This window comes from Oryctolagus cuniculus, chromosome 11 (assembly GCF_051225735.1).
Source record: "Oryctolagus cuniculus isolate XC-2025 breed Fujian yellow rabbit chromosome 11, ASM5122573v1, whole genome shotgun sequence".
In the NCBI taxonomy this organism is placed as follows: domain Eukaryota; kingdom Metazoa; phylum Chordata; class Mammalia; order Lagomorpha; family Leporidae; genus Oryctolagus; species Oryctolagus cuniculus.
In genome coordinates, this window is record NC_142877.1 from 34,991,118 (window position 1) to 35,009,882 (window position 18,765).

The 18,765-nt window shown below is 38.9% G+C and overlaps 1 long non-coding RNA gene across 6 annotated transcripts in view; it reads right to left on the bottom strand.

The window, feature by feature from the left end:
- The window catches only part of LOC103348253 (uncharacterized), a 173,236-nt gene that overhangs the window by 113,407 nt on the left and 41,064 nt on the right, over window positions 1-18,765 (bottom strand). For 3 of the 6 annotated variants that reach the window (XR_016215927.1, XR_016215926.1, XR_016215923.1), the window contains 3 exons: window positions 5,851-6,056; window positions 2,309-2,451; window positions 569-802 (listed from right to left, as the gene is read on the bottom strand). The exons of 1 other annotated variant lie outside the window; for it this stretch is intronic. This is a non-coding gene — a long non-coding RNA (uncharacterized LOC103348253). Of the gene's footprint in view, window positions 1-568; window positions 803-2,308; window positions 2,452-5,850; window positions 6,060-18,765 lie in introns of all 6 variants that reach the window. 2 more of the 6 variants (XR_016215925.1, XR_016215924.1) reach the window with 2 other exon arrangements.

Here is an 18,765-nt window from a genome sequence, read left to right on the forward strand (position 1 = left end):
GGGAGGATGTTTTGGGAACATTTTGGTAGGATGAAGGGAAGCAGAAACTGTCTCATTGATTACTGTGTTACATAGCTTTTCATTACTACAACAAAATATTTGATGCAATTAACTTTATAAGGAAAGGAAATTTATTTGGGCTTATGATTTTTGGGGCTCATGATCCAATATTAGGCAGTCCCATTAGTGTTGGCTTCTACTGATGACATTCTTCTGAAGTAGCACAGAGATGAGTACATGTGCCTATGTCTATGTCTATGTCTATGTGATTTTTTTACAAAATTTTACAAATTTTTACAAAATTAAATCAGGATTTAATCATGGGGTTTCCATCCTAACGATGCAATCCAATGCAATCACCTCCCTAAGGGTCCACCCCTCAACACTATGATGGAATTAAACTCTCAACATCTTAGTACAATTACTATAAGACTTTGGGGAGCAAACTTTTAACACAGGGGCCTTTGGCAGACATTCAATATCCAAACTGTTACCCAAATCATAGAACTTACTCTCATCACAGAGCAAGTTTTATACTTATCCGAAGTTACCATCCTATTAGGCTTACCATTCCACTGACCCAGCTGTTGACTTCTCAGGAAAGCAGGTATTGGCTCAATGGATGGTTCCTTGAATAATCAGGAAGAAGGACTTCAAAAATCAATGGATGCACTATAACTCTTTGGGGCTCCATACTGATGGCCCAGGATTGTGTGAGAAGAAAAGAGATGAGCTCTCATGCACTCAAGAAGTCTATTTGATTTCTCAGGGTGCCTAGGGAAAACCTAGTGTCACAGGAAAACTGAAAGAAAAATAGTTAAAGCATTTAAGAACATCTGCCAATAGCTATGCTGTTAGTACTGTTTCCAAAGTAGTCTTTGAATACTGAACTAATAAATTTTACTTCAAGTTGAGGTGCCTTAAGAGTCAGGGGTATTGGGGCCAGCGCTGTGGCATAGTGGGTAAAGCCACCACCTGCAGTGCCGGCATCCCATATGGGCACCAGTTTGAGTCCTGGCTACTTCTCTTCTGATCCAGATCTCTGCTATGAACCTGGGATATCAGTAGAAGATGGCCCAAGTGCTTGGACCCCTACACCCACATGGGAGACCTGGAAGAAACTCTTGGCTTAGGATCAGCTCAGCTCTGGCCATTGCAGCCATTTGGGCAGTGAATCAGTAGATTCAGGGGAGTGAACCAGTGGATAGAAAACCTCTCTCTCTCTCTCTAATTCTGCCTTTCAACTAAATAAATAAATCTTTAAAAAACAAAACAAACACAAGCTTCTTTTAAAAACAAAAGGTTCAGGGGTATTTCATAGGCAGAAGTTGCCTCGTTGTCTTCAAGATTCCTTTTATCATCCTTTCCTTTGGTAGAAGATGCTTGTTGTTTTGCCTACTATTTTCCATTCTACCAAATTTTATAAACCATTCCTTACTCTTCCTTTGAGAAACACTTCCTGACTCTCAGTCTATGTTCATATGGGCTGACTGGCGTGGCATGGGTTAACTGGGAGCAGGAACCAGTACTGGCAAACTAGGTCATTCCATCATCTGAACCACCATGATTGGCTCAGATGGGATCACATGATGCAAGCCTGGACAACCACAGACAATGGAAATGAATCTGAAGACTTGAAAGACCCTTTTGGGAAATGGAAACTTTCTGTTGGCTTCAATAAACCAGAGGATGAAAGCCCATAACTATTGCCATTCAACTGCCATGTGAAGAAAGCCTGCCTGAGAGTGAAAACAACACTGCCAAACAAATTGAAAAATAGAGATGGAGACAGTGAGAGAATCCTTCAGGTCCTATATGTGTTGTGGATCCAGCCATACCGGAAATTAGAATTACTCCTTGCACTTAGTTACATGTGCCAGTGAATGCTCTTTAATATTTAAATCAATTTGAGTGACCTGAGTTTCTGTCATTCCCAATCCAAAGCACCCTGACTATTGCCTTCACCCTTCTCTCTCATCATTACCAAGTGCAAACCACAGAGCAGATGCTTTCTCCTTTTCTCTTTGTCCACAACCTTGTAGAATCTGATTCCAAATTTCATTAAATATTCATATTTATTCATCAAACATCTATTATGCCCCAAAATATACCAGTCATTCTTCACAAAAAGTGTTTAAGGAAAATTAATAAGGCATGGGAATTGTTATTAACAAGCTCAGAATCAATATGGCTTTCCTAAAGTACATGTAATGATCAGAAGCTTACCATTCTATTTTCCCCAAAATTTCAGCTTTTAAAAAAAATGAAAAGATTCAGTTTTCAGTTTCAAAATATTTTTCATCCATACCTGTAATTTTTCTTTATTGTATATGAATTTTAATTTAGGATCAGAAATTAATTTTCTCCAATTATCGTTGTGTTTTTTAATGTGATTAACACACCTTCATCTTAGGAAAGATATCTAACTTCTCTGAGATTTGGTTTTCTTACCTATAAAAAAAGGAGTAGAATGCATTGGTTAACTGACAACATCTCAACCCGAAATGTTCACAATTCACTCATCCATGCTGGCCCCTTTCTTTCTTAGAAACAATTTCCTTTGCTGCCCTGTTTCTGTTTCCACGATACATATCTCCCCTACCCTCCAATCCCAGGAGTCAAGTGCAGGTCTCAGAATTCAGAGAAACTACTCTGCTTCCACTCTGACACACAGAATCCATCCTCTTTGCTGCAGCCAAACTCAGCCTCTCAAACTATGTATCAAATCAAACCTCACACCTCTCTCTCACAGAAAAAGCCAGGGCATCCTGTCACCCTTGGGCTAAAGTCCACTTTATGTAACCCCTTGATCACTGTCCTCCAACCACATTTGTCCTTTTGCTCCTCCTTGAGCCGTCAGTCTTGCTCCCCTCTCAGAGCGTTTGCTCTTGAAATTCCCTCTGGCCAGGTTTAGTCCCCGATTTCACACAAGTCATCCATTCAAAGAGATTTCCTGACACCTCTCCCCAATCTAAAATAACATCCAGCTCTCCTTCTTCCTATCTTGACTTGTTTTCTCCCTAGCTCTCATCACTCATTGAAATTATATCATATTCTAACAGTAGTATGTTATATAATTAACATTTAATATAATTTAATGTAAATTACATTAGCATAGAGAGTAGCAAATACTAGAGGCTCAGTTGGTTTTTGTGGAATGAATGAGTAATTCCCTTATAATTCCTGTAATAGCCATCTGTTTGGCTCTGAGGCATATATGACTATAATCCAAATTGCTCATAATACCCTGTTTTAAGCATATTTTGCTCTAATGTATAGATAATTTTTCTTTATAAGTAGGTTTTAAGAAAACTGTACATCCCAGAGCAGACAACCCTTCTTTTGTGAATTCTCACAGATTATCATTAGCTGGTAGAATTGTAATGATAGTTTCAGAAGAGACTGCCTACTCCATGGATATATACAGGACATTTTCACATTCTTAAGAGATTCAACTGGAATATAGAATTAATTTCCAAGACAATCTGAAATGGATAGCAGATATAACTAGGTTCACCACGTAGAACTACAATCTAGTGTTAAGAAATCATGGTACAGGCTCAAAGTTCCAGCAGAATGAGATGCTCTTCTGATAAGATCTTTCTACCATCTTAGCACATTCATCTTATTTGACCATTAGACTCTAAAAAAAATGGTCAAAGCAAAAGGTCACAGTCAGCTAGACAAAGTGTGTTCAGTTCATCCAGAAAGCAGCTCATGAAAACAATTTCAGGATCTTCATCTTGGCTATGTGGTTCAAATTAAAATACCCAGGACAAGAATCTGGATCAAGGTCCTGGTGGACAGGATAAAACTTGGGAAATGAAAAGTCAAGAGTATTCTTGATAACTGTGGTTAATAGAAGGCAACAAGAACGCGCAAGAATGGCACTGTTTATAAATAGCCCAAAATGGTGAGAATCCCCATGTCTATCAACATAGAAGGGATAAATTATTTCAGAATTCATACAATGAATTACTATAAAAATGAGAGTGAATGATTTCCAATTACATGCAAAAATATTGATAGACCTCACAAACAGACTGTTGGAAGAAGGGAACCAGATAACTGGACACAAAAAATATATATACTAAATGAATTATTCCACATGAGCAGTTCAAAAACAAGCAGTTTATCCATGATGTGAGAAACCTAGTGAACCTTGAGGAGTTAGTGACTAGGAGGCAATATGAAAGAAACATTGGAAATGCTGGCAATGATATAGTTATGTATCTGTGTCCTGGTTACATGGATGTATTGGTTACTAAAATTCATTCGATTGTACTTACAATATGTGCATATTTTTAATTTAATTTATATTTCAATGAAAACTTTAGTTTAAAGAAATCTTCATGTGTTTATGCAATTTTAAGCCACAAAAAAACTAAGAAAGCTCTCTTTTGCAAGTACTCACAGATTGATCTGCCAATTTTCAAATTCACCAGAAGCCTATGTTGAAAAGAAGTTATATCTTTAGCTGAACCTCACAAAAAGAACTCATTTGCTTCTGAAGTTGTCACACATCCTGAGTTTGTCAAGAGAAAATGGTTTGGCTTTCAGGACCTCCAGTTATATATTTTTCAAAATTTCACACTCACTCCTAATCATTCACACACACACACGCACACACACACACACGGAGCCTTCAAAAAGTTCATGGAAATCTGCATTATTGTTTATTCCCATTTTCCATGAAGGTTTTTTTTTTTTTTTTTTTGACAGGCAGAGTGGACAGTGAGAGAGAGAGAGAGAGAGAAAGGTCTTCCTTTTGCCGTTGGTTCACCCTCCAATGGCCGCCGCAGCCGGCGCACTGCAGCTGGCACACCGCGCTGATCCGAAGCCAGGAGCCAGGTGCTTCTCCTGGTCTCCCATGAGGTGCAGGGCCCAAGTACTTGGGCCATCCTCCACTGCACTCCCGGGCCACAGCAGAGAGCTGGCCTGGAAGGGGGGCAACCGGGACAGAATCCAGCGCCCTGACCAGGACTAGAACCCAGTGTGCTGGGGCCGCAAGGTGGAGGATTAGCCTATTGAGCTGCGGCGCCGGCTTCCATGAAGTTTTTTTTTTTTTTTTTTTTCCATGAAGTTTTAAAAGTCTTCCTCATATGTTTATGAAGAAGGCCAATGATGGGTGGAATTTTTTTTCTTTTCCAGCTCAAGTCATAATAATGCTAAGAAAGGTATATATCATGAATATTTTCACTTGGAATCATAGAAGAGTGAAAGTGGTCATAAAGCGGTAACAAGCCAAGATCCAGGGGAAGTTAGAGCTCTAGGGAAGTAGATCTTCATTTGGTACCACATTTTACCCATACAGAAGATGCCTCTGAGAAGTTGGAAAGGTTTTTGTCAGTTTCACTGGATCCAGATGACAAAAGTTAGACTCTAAGTACTCTAGCTTTGACATACAGCATACATTTGAGTTCAAATCCTTAAATTGTTTTAAGGTGACTTCCAAGTGCTCATCTCCCAGGCACATGACCGAAAAAAATAAAAAAATAGAAATTTCTCTCTAGAGGTTTCATACTTGGCTAAAATAACTTTATATTTTCTTTCTTTTTTTTTTTTTTTTTTTTGCAACAGGATGTCTTACATAAAATGAAGTTAAGTAAAAATAGCAGAAGGTGGCAAAATAAAATTTAAAATAGCATCAAAATTTTAGCTTTATTTTTTAAAACATGAGTTTATTTATTTGGAAGGGAGAGGTACAGAGAGAGAGGGAGAGAGGGAGAGAGAGAGAGAGAGAGAGAGAGAGGTTGAGAGAGATGAATTTTCCATCTGCTGGTACATTCCCCCAATGGCCACAACAGTGAAAATCACCACTTGGAATCACCACATCCCATGTCAGAGTACCTGGTTCAAATCCTGGCTGCTCCAATTCCAGTCTCTTTGTAATGGGCACCTTGGGAGACAGAAAATGATGGCCCAGTGTCTGGGGGCCTGCCACCTATGAGAGACCTAGATTGAGTTCTGGGCTCCCGGCTTCATCTTGGCCCAGTCCTGGCTGCTGCAGACATTTAGGGAGTGTGTAAACTGGAAGATATCTCTCTGTCTTCTCTCTGCTTTTCAAATAAAATAAAAATAAATAATTTTAAAAATAAAAATAAAGGACTCTGATAAAAATCCAATTACATATGAAAACACCAAGCACCTTCAGAGTAAACCACAGAGACTTCTTCATAGAAAAATCCTGGAAACAGAAACAACAGTCCATTCATGACATAATTAGTTTCTTTTCTCTCAACTCTGAGTGAAAATGTTTGTCTATAATCTAAACCACCAATGTCAGAAATTAGGTTCTCCCGGGGCCAGCATTCGGCATAGTGGGCAAAGCGGCTGCCTGCACACTAGCATCCCATGTGAGCGCCAGTTTGTGTCCTGGCTGCTTCACTTCCTATTCAGCTCCCTACTAATGTACTGGGAAAAGCAGCAAAAGATGGTCTAAGTGCTCGGGCCCCTGCCATCCACATGGGAAATCTGGATGAAGCTCCTGGCTCCTGGCTTCGGCCTGGCCCAGCTCCAGCTGTTGCAGCCATGTGGGGAGTGAACCAGAGGATGGAAGACCTCTCTCTCTCTCTTTCCCTCTCCCTCTCCCTCCGTCTCTCTGTGTAACTCTGACTTTCAAATAAATAAATAAATCTTTAAAAAGATTAGGTCCCTGATCTTTATGGGGCCTGCTAGCTGAGAGTTCGTGACTCTGTTAGCTCTGTCAGTAACTGCAGCATGGCCTGTATAAAACCACTTGCCAATTCTGAGCCTTTGCCTTTTCGTCTATAAAATGGGTGCAAATCAGGTGATTCTGCTTCCAATTCTAAAGGTTGCTTTCAGTTCTAAAATCCCACATTCTAACATGCAGTATCCCATTTCCTAACTGAGATAGTTATTACACAAGTATTGGCTTTATGATTATTCTTTAGGCTGAACGTACATGTTTATAAAACCTTCTAAATCAGTAATGTTTGACAATGTGTTGAAAGAAAAAAAATCCTATCAGAGGAAACCAGTCTAGTACCATTCTTGAATTCATAAAGTAAGTGTGAAAATTGAATGTCAGAGGCAAAGCGCCAAGAGCAGATTGAAGCTTGTAAAACTCCTGAGGCTTCAAACCATTTCAGTGCTGAGATAGAATCGAAGAAAGTAGAATGAATGGAAGCTAGCAGAGCAAATGAGACTGTTAGAAGCTCATGGAAGTATCTACAATGGTCCTTGGAGGAAATTGAAATCCAAAGGTTGCTATTTAATGGCTAAATTCCCTAGCAGCCAAATGGGACCATGAACATTCATGAGTAGCCCAGAAAATACTTTTTTTTTTCTGGTTTACAATAAGGAACATGTTAACATTCTCAATGACTTGGTTGTGTAACTTTTGTATTTACAGCATTCATTTATTTTACTTTTTGTGCTCAACCACAGCAGAATAGAGTTAACTAAGGTTTGGTTTTTTAGGTAGACCTTGCAAAACAGAAGTCTTTATGTCATTTAGAATAAATTCCAAGTGCCTTGTTCCTAGTGAGTTATCTGACCTTGTCAAAGAATGCCCTTCCCTCTTTGGTTCTATTGACCTTCTAATGTGCTCCAGAAAGCTCTCAGGACCTTGCATTGCTGTACATTCTCTCCCCTCATCCTCAGCCTGCCAGCTCCTTCTTACTATACAGGTCTCAAATGAAATTTCAGAGATGTTTTCCATGGCCTCCCAGTTTTTTTTTTTTTTTAAATGTCTTCTCCACTCCTAGAGTCATGATTTAACTTATTTTTCAAAGTGATAGTCTTCCAAACAGTCAATATTTGGAAATATCTGTCGCTGTTGTCTTCTTCTTATTTTTATTTATTTATTTATTTATTTATTGTTTCTCTTCTCCCAACAAAAAGAAGCTTCTCTGAAAATAGAGGCTCTGTTGCCTCATCCACTAACTACTATGCTCCAGTATCCAGATCAGTGCCTGGCATGTAGTACTTGCACATTAAACATTTTAAAATTTTTTTCTTATTTTCAAAGGAATAATTAATATGAAACAAGCTGAAAAAAAGCATTTCAAATGATCTTTTAAGGTTTTGTTTAGTTTTAAGATCTATATGGCCCTAACTATTACCAAAGAGATAAAAACTTCCAGAAGTTGGAAGGTAAAGAAAGCACAGAGGAATCCTGATTGTATTTTCTTTGAAGTTAGTTGGGGTTGTACAAGGACTCACAGATGTTGTCATTAGTGTGACTGAGAAAGATTCTTCAAGGTAGAGATTGAGCAAAGGTGTGAAGGGTTAGGAATGCATAAAATATTACTAAAACAGTAAATGAATGGAATGGAAGAGAAATTTATACAATGGTCACAGAAGGTTTGGGGCTTTATTCTACAAATGACAGGGATTAGTTAAGTAAAATAACCCCATCCATCTAAGAATAATTAATCTTACAGTTTGAGGACCATTTCTCTGTGTGTGAGAATCAATGATAACTTTGAAGTTGTGGCCAAAATTGCGTGTGTGTGTTTTGTGTGAGAGTGAGTAAGAGAGTGAGTGAGAGAGAGAGAGAGACAGAGAGAGAGAGACAGAGAGAGAGAGATTTGGATATTTTCCTGATGAGCAGAACTCTCAGCTCTTACCAAAGAGCGACATAAAGGAAATAAAAATAAAGTAATGCATTAAAATATAAATGCAGATAGAGTTGGAAAGTCAGAAGTACCCACATTGAAGATAAAAAGATCCAACAGAAGAAATGTTTTCTTTTAAAGATAACAGTCTTGGGGCCAGTGCTGTGCCATAGTGGGCTAAGCCTCTGCCTGCCACACCAATATCCATATGGGCACCCATTCTTGTCCCAGCTGCTCCACGTCTGATCCAACTCTCTGCTATGGCCCAGGAAAGCAGTAGAAGATGATCCAAGTGCTTGGGCCCCCGAACCCACTTGGGAGACCCTGAGGAAGTTCCTGGTTCCTGTCTTCGAATCGGCCCAGCTACAGCTGTTTTGGCCATTTAGGGAGTGAACCTGCAGATGGAAGACCTTTCTCTCTTTATCTCCCTCTCTCTGTCTGTAACTCTACCTTGCAAATAAATAAATAAAATGTTAAAAAAAATAAAGATAATAGCCAAATAACCAGCATAAATTCTAACAATTGAGTATTTCTACTTTTAGAAATGTCCAATTTTACATATCACATTCAGATAAATTAAAACTTTCTAGAAAATAGGAATAGGACCATATTTATTGTTGATAATGCAGCAAAAGTTTGGACTAGAGCATTAGGCAATAACTACCTAAAGGGAAGAAAGACAGGCAAATTCAGATCCTAACAAGCTAAGTCAGAAAAAGAGCAAACTAAAATCATATTCAGGTGTGTTCTGTGCGATTCTTGACACTACCTCAGCAATCCATTATTTTGTGGGGAGTTGCTCTATGCTAAGCAGTTCCACCTATACCCCTGTAGATGAACAGTAAATTCTCTGGTCATTTTTGAGCCAGCTCCCTAGCGATATAATTGCCAAAATGGTTGAAATTTAAAACATCAGGTTTAATTCATCTGCACTAGGTTACAAAAATGCTATTATAGTAGGAGGAAGGAACAGCAGCAAAGTAAAGAAGCATGAGATGTTACTGGTGAGGCTGAAGAAAGAAGAATTAAGATGAGACAGTGACCAACAGGAAAACCTGATGCAAGTCAGGCCAATGGTCATCTCTTCATGGGGTCCAATTGGAGAAAAACTGAGGTCAAATAAGGACACTGGCATGAGAAAACAACAGGCAGAGGAGTCAGATGGCCTCATTCTTCCAGAAGCTATGCACATCCATTTGAAGTAGAGGAAGTTGGATTGTAGGAATTGGCTCCAATTCATAGGAAGAAGTTGCAGGAGCCAGGAGGCTGAAAGATGCCTGCCATCTGGAGAAACTGGGGGAAGGAGAATTGGAAGTCATGCAGATCAGGGCGGGGAAATGGAAAAGAAGAGGGGTTATTTGGCTGGGATAGTTGGGTGGGGTCAGATCCCTACCACACTTTAATTCTGGAATGAAACTTGCACAGTCTTCACAGCTAGCAGCATTAGCAATAAAGGAAAATAATTTCGTTTCCAAATCCCAATAAATCTATATTTTGAACTGACATTTTGGAAAGTTGTCTTTTAGTATGTAAATGTGCTTCACATGCACTTCTCTTTACAAAAATCTCCAAAACCTTCAACAGCAATTCTGTAGAGTATAATATAAATATATGATTTTTTTGTTAGGGACAAGAAATTATACCAGATTTCTCCAGATATAAAATTTCTTATTTGAGAAGAAAAGTGCAATAGAAGACATTAAAACTGGCAGGGGCTAGGAGGGGAAAGATAAGGTTAGTAGTGGTTACAGGTATAAGCTCTTGGCTAAGACTATGTCATGTCAGATCCTGGCTCTACTGTTAACTAATTGTGGGATTTGTGCCAGCTCATAAACTCTGTAAACCTCAGTAGGAATAGTATTTATATCAAAGAGTTATTATGAGGATTAAAATTTAAAAATAATAAATTAAAAATAATTATAATACAAATAATAGTGCCTGGAATATATTGGATTAGCTAACACAATTCCTGGAATATTTTGAGAGTCAAACAATTGCTTTGCATCCTCATCCTCATTATCATTAGTTAGAGAGGACTTCCAGAATTATTTGTGGACAGTGCTGAATAGGACTGGACTCTTCCATCTCTTACAGACTTGCTGTCTAAATTCTACTAAATGATCCATCTGCTAAAGAGGAACAAGATCTATGTCCTTGTTGGATCTTCAGAGTTTAGGTCATAGTCATTGTTATTATCAACCTTGAACTGGCAAATATGTCAGCTCTACAATGAACACACTGTGAGAGGAGACAAGCCACACGTTTGCTCCTTCATCAATGAAGGTGGTTGAATACACCCTTTCCAAGGTTAATTTTAATTCTAACATTTTCTCACTATGCAGCTACTGCATTTTATCATTCTACACCTACAGTTTCAAATGACTTGTGAGCTATCAACAACACAACTCCCCTTCACCTGTTTGGGCTGCACTTAAGGGCACTAAAAGTGCAAAATGTGTGAGTATGTGATCTTCCACAGGTAACAGCTAGGTTACCCTCCCTAGTCTGCCTGTTCAAAACAGCCATTTTGCTCTTCCCTTGGCTGGCTGCCTAGCCAGTAATTTTCTGCAGCATGCTCCATCCTTATCCCAGCCGATGAGAGGGAAATGAATTCACCCAGCAGTTGCAGGCATCCCTTCGGATGTTGCAGGCAGAAAACGTGCCAGGCATTTCACTGTTAATTATCAGCAGCCTGGCTGCTGTAGCCCCTTGCTGTGCCAATTTGAGAGATGAGACTCTTTACACTGCTTATTAGGCTCAGCTAAATAAATATTAACCAGCATTAGTGTTGTCAAAGATACAGTCTGAATTCAGCTCCCTGGAGTGGTTGTTGGTACCCATGCTTTTCACCATCAATTTTCCATTCTGTCCCTCCCTCCCCTTATCGTGCTATAGCTAATCTCTTCCCCTCCTCCCTGGACATTCAGAAGAACTCTGATATCAGGGGACTGAAATAATATTGCTGATTTGGCTCATTGGTTTACTTTATGAAATACTTGTACTATTGGCACCAATATTAATTACTAGCACAAGACAGTCCAGAAGCATTGGGTAGTGAACACCCTTGGAGGCAGCCTTCAACCAATGAGTAGCAGGAGTTTGTGGATAAATACTGCTTCCTTGCTGTCTTCGAATAATTCTCTTTATGGGCTTTCAGAGTTCCCCAGTGGGATTGAGCCTACTCTTGTCCTAACAGGCTTCAAATTTCTCAGCCATGTATTTTGAGTCAAGTTACCTTTCCCTCCCTCCAAAAGTGATTTTTGAAAGATTTAAGCCCCTTGCCTGCAGCAATTGGTTTAATCTTTGGAATATGATCCTAATCAGGTCAATCATGGCAAAAAAAAAAAAATCACTAATTCCAGGACATAAGATATTTGAAGAACAAACTTCCTCTTCTTTGCTAGGAGCCAATATATAATTATGTGGTAACAAAAGAGAAGGAAACGATGTTTGCTCAAAGCAGTGAAGCTTCACCCAAAGCCACATCAATCTTTAGATGTTTTCGTTTTGAATCATTTTGCTTCCTGTATTATTTAGGTTTGAGTTGAAAATTCTTATACATTCATAAACATTTATTATACATGATCTTCTTGATGTGTCTACTTGTAGCAAGTACATATGGAGATTTTCCCATACCCCTTAGATATTGCCATGGTAAAGCCCTTCTATCTGATTCCTACTCATAAGGGCTTACTCCAGCGATTCTGCCTCAGCACAGGGCAATCCAGATGAACTGGATAATAAACATCCTTCAGAAGCAGTCCTCCACTAATGACCAGCAGGAGTCTGTAGATAAATACTCTCACTTCCTAGCTCTCTTGTAATAATGTTCTATATAGACTCACAGAGTTACCCAGTGAGACTGAGTGTAATTTGTTTTATAATGTATCCTTTATTAACTGCTTTCCTTTCTCTATCTCATTTCCTCACTTCTCCATTGGTTTATTAGCCATTATTATTATTACTATTATTATTATTCATTACTAAATGACTTGGTTCCAAAAGGAATTCACTAAAAAATAGCATGCTTACTTATAACTTTAAAAATGCACCCACAAGTTATTGACTTACGTGATTTCTACCTTTCCACTGCTAAACAGAATGAAGTATACACAGACCATTTTGGCATAGACTCTGTCTAGAATGAAGGAATAAATTCAAAACCCAATAGGCCAAAGTATACTTTCCTGTCAGTGCTGGCTAAACAAGGTTGATGTACTTTTACTAGATGGAAAATTTGGATAAAGAAAATAAAAGCACAAACAAGCCAAACTTGCTCATTAATAAAACATGCTCATTAATGTTTTGGTTCTAGTAGTGGCAATGAGCCATACAGATCTTTCCACTGAATGAATGAGAGTATGTGAAGACACCTTATGTTCATGAATTGGAAGGATTAATGTTGTTAAAACATCCACACTACCCAAGGCAGTTTATAGGTTCAGTGAAATCCCTACCAAAATACTAATGATATTTATCCTAGAAACAGATAAAACACTCCTAAAATTCATATAGAACCACAAATGACCCCAAAGAGCCAAAGCAATCTGAGCAAAAGGAGAAAAGCTAGAAGCATCATGATACTTGGCTTGAAAACATACTACAAAGTTATAGTAGCCAAAACAGTGTGGTACTGGCATAAAAATTGACACATAGATAACAGAATAGCATAGAAAACACAAAAATAAATCCATGTATTTACAATCAACTGATTTTAAGAACAGCAGAAAAAGACTCATTGGAGAATGGACAATATCATCAATAAATGGTGCTGGAAAAACTGGGTATCAAGGGCCAGAAGAATGAAACTAGACCAATATTTCTCAACACACACAAAAATAAACTCAAAATGGATCAAAGACTTAAAGATAAGACCCCCAACTTAATGAATCTACCAGAAGAAAAAAATAGGGGAAACACTTCAAGACATTGGACTGGGCAAAGGTTCTTTAAATATGATCCCAAAAGCAAGATCATAAGAACAAAAATAAATAAATTAGGTTATACCAAACTAAAAATCTCCTTGCACAGAAGATGAAACAATCACCAGAATGAATAAAAACCTGAAGAACAGGAAAAAGATATTCATCTGACAAAGGAATTTAAAAACTCAACAACAAAAATAACTCAATTGAAAATAGGCAACTCCTTTCTCAAAAGATAAATGAACAAAAGTATACAAAATAGTGCTTAACATTGTTAATCATCAGAGAAGTTGAAATCAAAATCACAATGAGAATCCTCTTGGCCAGCGCCATGGCTCAATAGGCTAATCCTCCGCCTGCGGCACCGGCACACTGGGTTCTAGTCCCGGTTGGGGCGCTGGATTCTGTCCCAGTTGCCCCTCTTCCAGTCCAGCTCTCTGCTGTGGCCCGGGAGTGCAGTGGAGGATGGCCTAATTGCTTGGGCCCCGCACCACATGGGAGACCAGGAGAAGCACCTGGCTCCTGCCTTCGGATCAGCATGGTGCGCCGGCCGTGGCGGCCATTGGAGGGTGAACCAATGGCAAAGGAAGACCTTTCTCTCTGTCTCTCTCTCTCTCTCACTGTCTACTCTGCCTGTCAAAAAAAAAAAAAAAAAAAAAAGAGAATCCTCTTACCATAGTTAGAATGGTTATTTTAAAGAAGAGCGCAGTAACAAATGCTGGCAAGGATTCAGATAAAAAAGAACCCTCATACACTATTGGTGAGAATGTAAATTAGTGTACCCTCTGCAAAAACAGTACGGATATTCCTTAACAAACTGGAAATGCTTGCAAAACTACCATATGACCTGGAAATTCTGCTGCGGATACATCCAAAAACAGGAACCTTTACGTTGAAGAGATAGCTACACTTGTCTACAGCCATACCACCCTGAATGTGCACGATCTCATCTGATCTCAGTGATAGCTGCATTCCTATTTTTATCGCAGCACTAGTCACAATAGCCAAGATAGGGAATCAAACCAAGTGCCATTGACAGAGGAAGTGATAAAGAAAATTTCATATATGACTGCAGTGGAATACTCTTCAGCCATTAAAAATAAATAAAATTGGGTCATTTATGGCAGCATGGATGAAACTGGAGGATACTATGTTAAGTGAAATAAATCAGGTACATAAAGACAAATACATGTCTTCTCACTTATATTTAGAAACTATAAAAGTTAATTTTGTGGAAGAAGAAAATAGAATAGTGGTTATCAGAGGCTAGAGAAGGGGAAGATCAAAGAAAGAGAAAATGGTGAATGCTATATGGGAGCAACGGAATTGGAGGAATAATTTCTGTTGTTCTATAGTATTAAGTATGGTAACTATAATTTCCTCAAGACTTTATAGCTAGTTAGAAACAAGGTTGGGGTTGTAGCTAGGGAATCCTACCATACTACCCCCATTAATTTTGGCTTAAGGTTTATATTTTACTTGCATATTCATTTATCTTAAGCTCACATTTGAACGTTATAACCTATCTTGCATGTGATGTGCGATGTTTATTTTTAGAAAACCTCAGAATATACCACTGGTGACCTTGCTTAAATAATTGCATTAGAGAGAAAATCCTCCCACACAATGAGTTTTGTCATTGGACATTGCAGGAAATATCCCATGGTCTATTCTCCTTTCAGAAGCAGCCTGAAAAGTCAGATTATACTGCAAATCCAGCCTTGGTCCATTTTGTTTGATGCTCTCCCCTAATCCCAAAGCAGTTCCTGGGACTAAGTCCAGGTACTAGTATGACTAGGAAAATGCCAGAAGCCATATGGGCTCCCCAGGGCACCACCTGCATGAGGTTGGATACTAAAAACCTAGGAACCAACCCTTTCCAATTGAAAGAACAGATGGCATTCCAGATATGACTATATATAATGCAGACTGCTAAGGTTATTAAATAAGTATGCATTTTAAGTGACTTTATAAAAACCAAGAATTTTATAACTGAAATGAAAGCCAAGCAAAGGAAACCACAAGACAATGTTGAAAACTGTGCATTTTGGCCTCCATAGCATGTTCTAACCTCCAGAGAAACCACTGGAAAATAACCAGGAAACAATAAATGAAAGTTGCAAAAAAAGGATGTTGCCTTCAGAATTTCATGTTGGAAAACTCATTGATGGCAGAATTAACATTCAGAAGAACAAGATATGGGATGAATTATCCCCTTGGCCTCACCACCTCTTTCTACTCTTCTTTAACAATAATTCTACCCTGACTGTCTCACCCCCAGCTGAAACTTCTTATTCTTTAATCTAGCTACTCCAAAGAGCAAGGCCTAATGAGCACAAAACTTACGCAAGTCATTGCATTCAGTGGACTTGGTTAAGAAGATGACTCTCTACATAGCTCCAACAGAAACAGTATCCACTGGAAGGTTTCGAACTCCTTTCCCAGTCATACTAGCTTATTTGTACAGTTATTTCCAGCTTATAAAAACACTTTCATTCTCAGGATCCCATATTTTTCTTTATTTCAGCCCTATAAGATAAATAGAGCTTGAACTTTTACCCTCCCTCCATTTTACAGATGAGAAAATGGAGGCTCAGAAAGGTTCAATGATCACTCAGGTATGTACAGATGGTAAGAGGTGCCACCAGGTGGCAAATCCAAGACCTTTTGGTTCTGCCCAACAATGCATCTGATTTGACATTTGCCAATGAACCAATAACCAAAAGATCCTTCACTGGGGAAGAATTCCAAATGCTGCTAGAACAGCTGACTCCAGGGATTAACTGATTCCAGCAAATTAGAACATAAAACAAGGTGATATTCCCATATTCTAGAAACAATCCAAACACAGAAATTGAATTTTTATTTTTGCATAACTAATACCAATCCTCAAACTCTCCTTATATCCATAATCCTTTGCAATTCCTCCCACTAGAGGCAAAATACATTCTACTCCTCCATTGATTATGGGCATAGCAGTGGGATCTGCTTCATCCAGTGAATTTTAGCAAAATGTGGTACAGGAAAAGACTGGAAATGGATTTTTTAGATTGAGCTTGCCCTCTTGTGCTTCTACACTATGTCCACAGTAGCTCAGTGGACCAAGAAATTAAAAAAAAATGTGTATAGCTCTAAAGCCAATCCACTCACTGTTTTAAGTCCATCTGTTCCCAATTTAGATCGTCCAACATCCAGCCACTTGCTGACATATGAGCAAGAAAAAGATTATTGTTTGAAACAACTGAGTTTGGTGCTGTACAGCAATAACTGACTGATACACTTACCACCTTGTTTTCATCTTCCTGCCCCTAATTCAATGCAAATGGATTTTTCCCTTTAATATCATTACTCTCTGTTTCTTTCCAAAAGTGGATCACTACCTCTTCTTGAGTCCCAGCTTAGCATACATTTCAATATCGGGATCTGTGTCATCATAGAATTATACAAAGCTATTTTTGGGTACCAGAATGCTAGTATACACAAAAGAAAGTGCCAGAGCTGCTAAATATTTTTTGAAGATTTATTTTACTTTCTAATTTGAAAGGATGACATACACAGAGAGAGAGGGGGAGAGGCATTCACACACAGAGAGAGGAATCTTCTATCTGCTGGTTCACTCCCCAGATGACTGCAACAGTGAGCATTGGGCCAGCTGAAGCCAGAAGCCAGGAGCTTCTTCTAGGTCTCCCATAAGAGTGCAGGGGCCCAAGTACTTGGGCCATTCTCCTTTGCCTTCCTACGTGTATTATCAGGGAGCTCAACAGGAAGTGGAGTGGCCCGGACTCAAACCAGCACCCATATGGGATATAGATGTTGCAGGCACTGGCTTTACCTGCTATGTCACAACGCTGGCCCCTGCTAGATAAATATTTTATGAGTGGTTGCTAACTGCAAACGTGCAAAGGCTATTGTATGGTTAAGATCTTAAAGAAAACACACCGCTGTCGGGGAATATTTCTTATGTTCTCCTTTATATAGTCACCCTGCTCCACGTAACATGAAGACAGGATGTCCATTTCCTAGTGGTTTATCAACAAGTATCGATAATGCAGATGCAGGCAAAAGATAGAAAACACTGAATAGGTATTGGATACTCGGTAATAAAAAGGTAAAATTCAACATTATGCTTCATCTGACTTTCTAGTATCATCCTTGATGACTACATTGTAATTTCTAAAGCCCCAGAAAATCCATCTCTTATGCCTCCCTAGAAACCTGCAGCATGCTTCCATCTAAAGAAAATTACATACTTTTCTATGTATTTTAAACATTAAAATCCATTAGCTTTTTTTTTTTTTTTTTTGCTTGAAAGAGTTAGAGAGAGAGAGAGAGAGAGATGTCTAAAGACAGGAGCTTCTTATGGGTCTCTCATTTAGGTATAGGCCCCAAGGGCTTGGGCCATCTTCTACTGTTTTCTGAGGCCATAGCAGAGAGATGGATCAGAAGTGAAGCAGCTGGGACTTCAACCAGCACCTACATGGGATGCCAGCACTACAGACGGTGGCTTTACTGGCTACATCACAGCGCCGGCCTCAAAATCCATTAGCTTTTTAAATAACTGTGCCAAGCTGGGTTTGCGGTAGAAGTGTCCTGATACCAACCCACTGACAAGAGGATTTGACCCTTCATCAGTTATCTGGATGTGAGAAATACATCTGCCACCTATCTGGTAGGTGCTCAATATTTATTCAATTAAAGAAGCAGTATAGAAATTGGTCTCTATCCAAATGCTCCCTCTGTCCATCCCACTCTTTGATCTGTTTGACCAGTTCCATTTTCCTACTCCCCTCCAACTTGACCAGTTCTAGACCCCTGGGATTCAGCCATCACAAATCTTCCAGCATATTCACAGATCAGATTTCCTCCCCACTTCCTGGCAAAGTGCTCATTTCAGACTGGATTCTTGCAAACTTCCCACCCCTTTCTTCATGTGCACAATAGGCTGTGTTTTGTACACAGAGCCCACCCTGAGTATAGCCTCAGAAATATATATAAATTGAGAACCAAAGTTCATATATATAATGTATATCATACATATATATCACACACATATATATATAAGTATAATCATGTTTAACATGTTAGTGTGGTACTGCTTACAAAGCATTTTATTCCACAATGACTCATCTGACCAGTATTCTCAGGTGGATAGTATATTCATAACTGTTCAAAGGAGAACTCAAAGTACAAAAATGTTCACAGGGTTTGCAGATAGAACAACCAAGACACAAGTATAGTTTACCCAATTCTAACCCTGG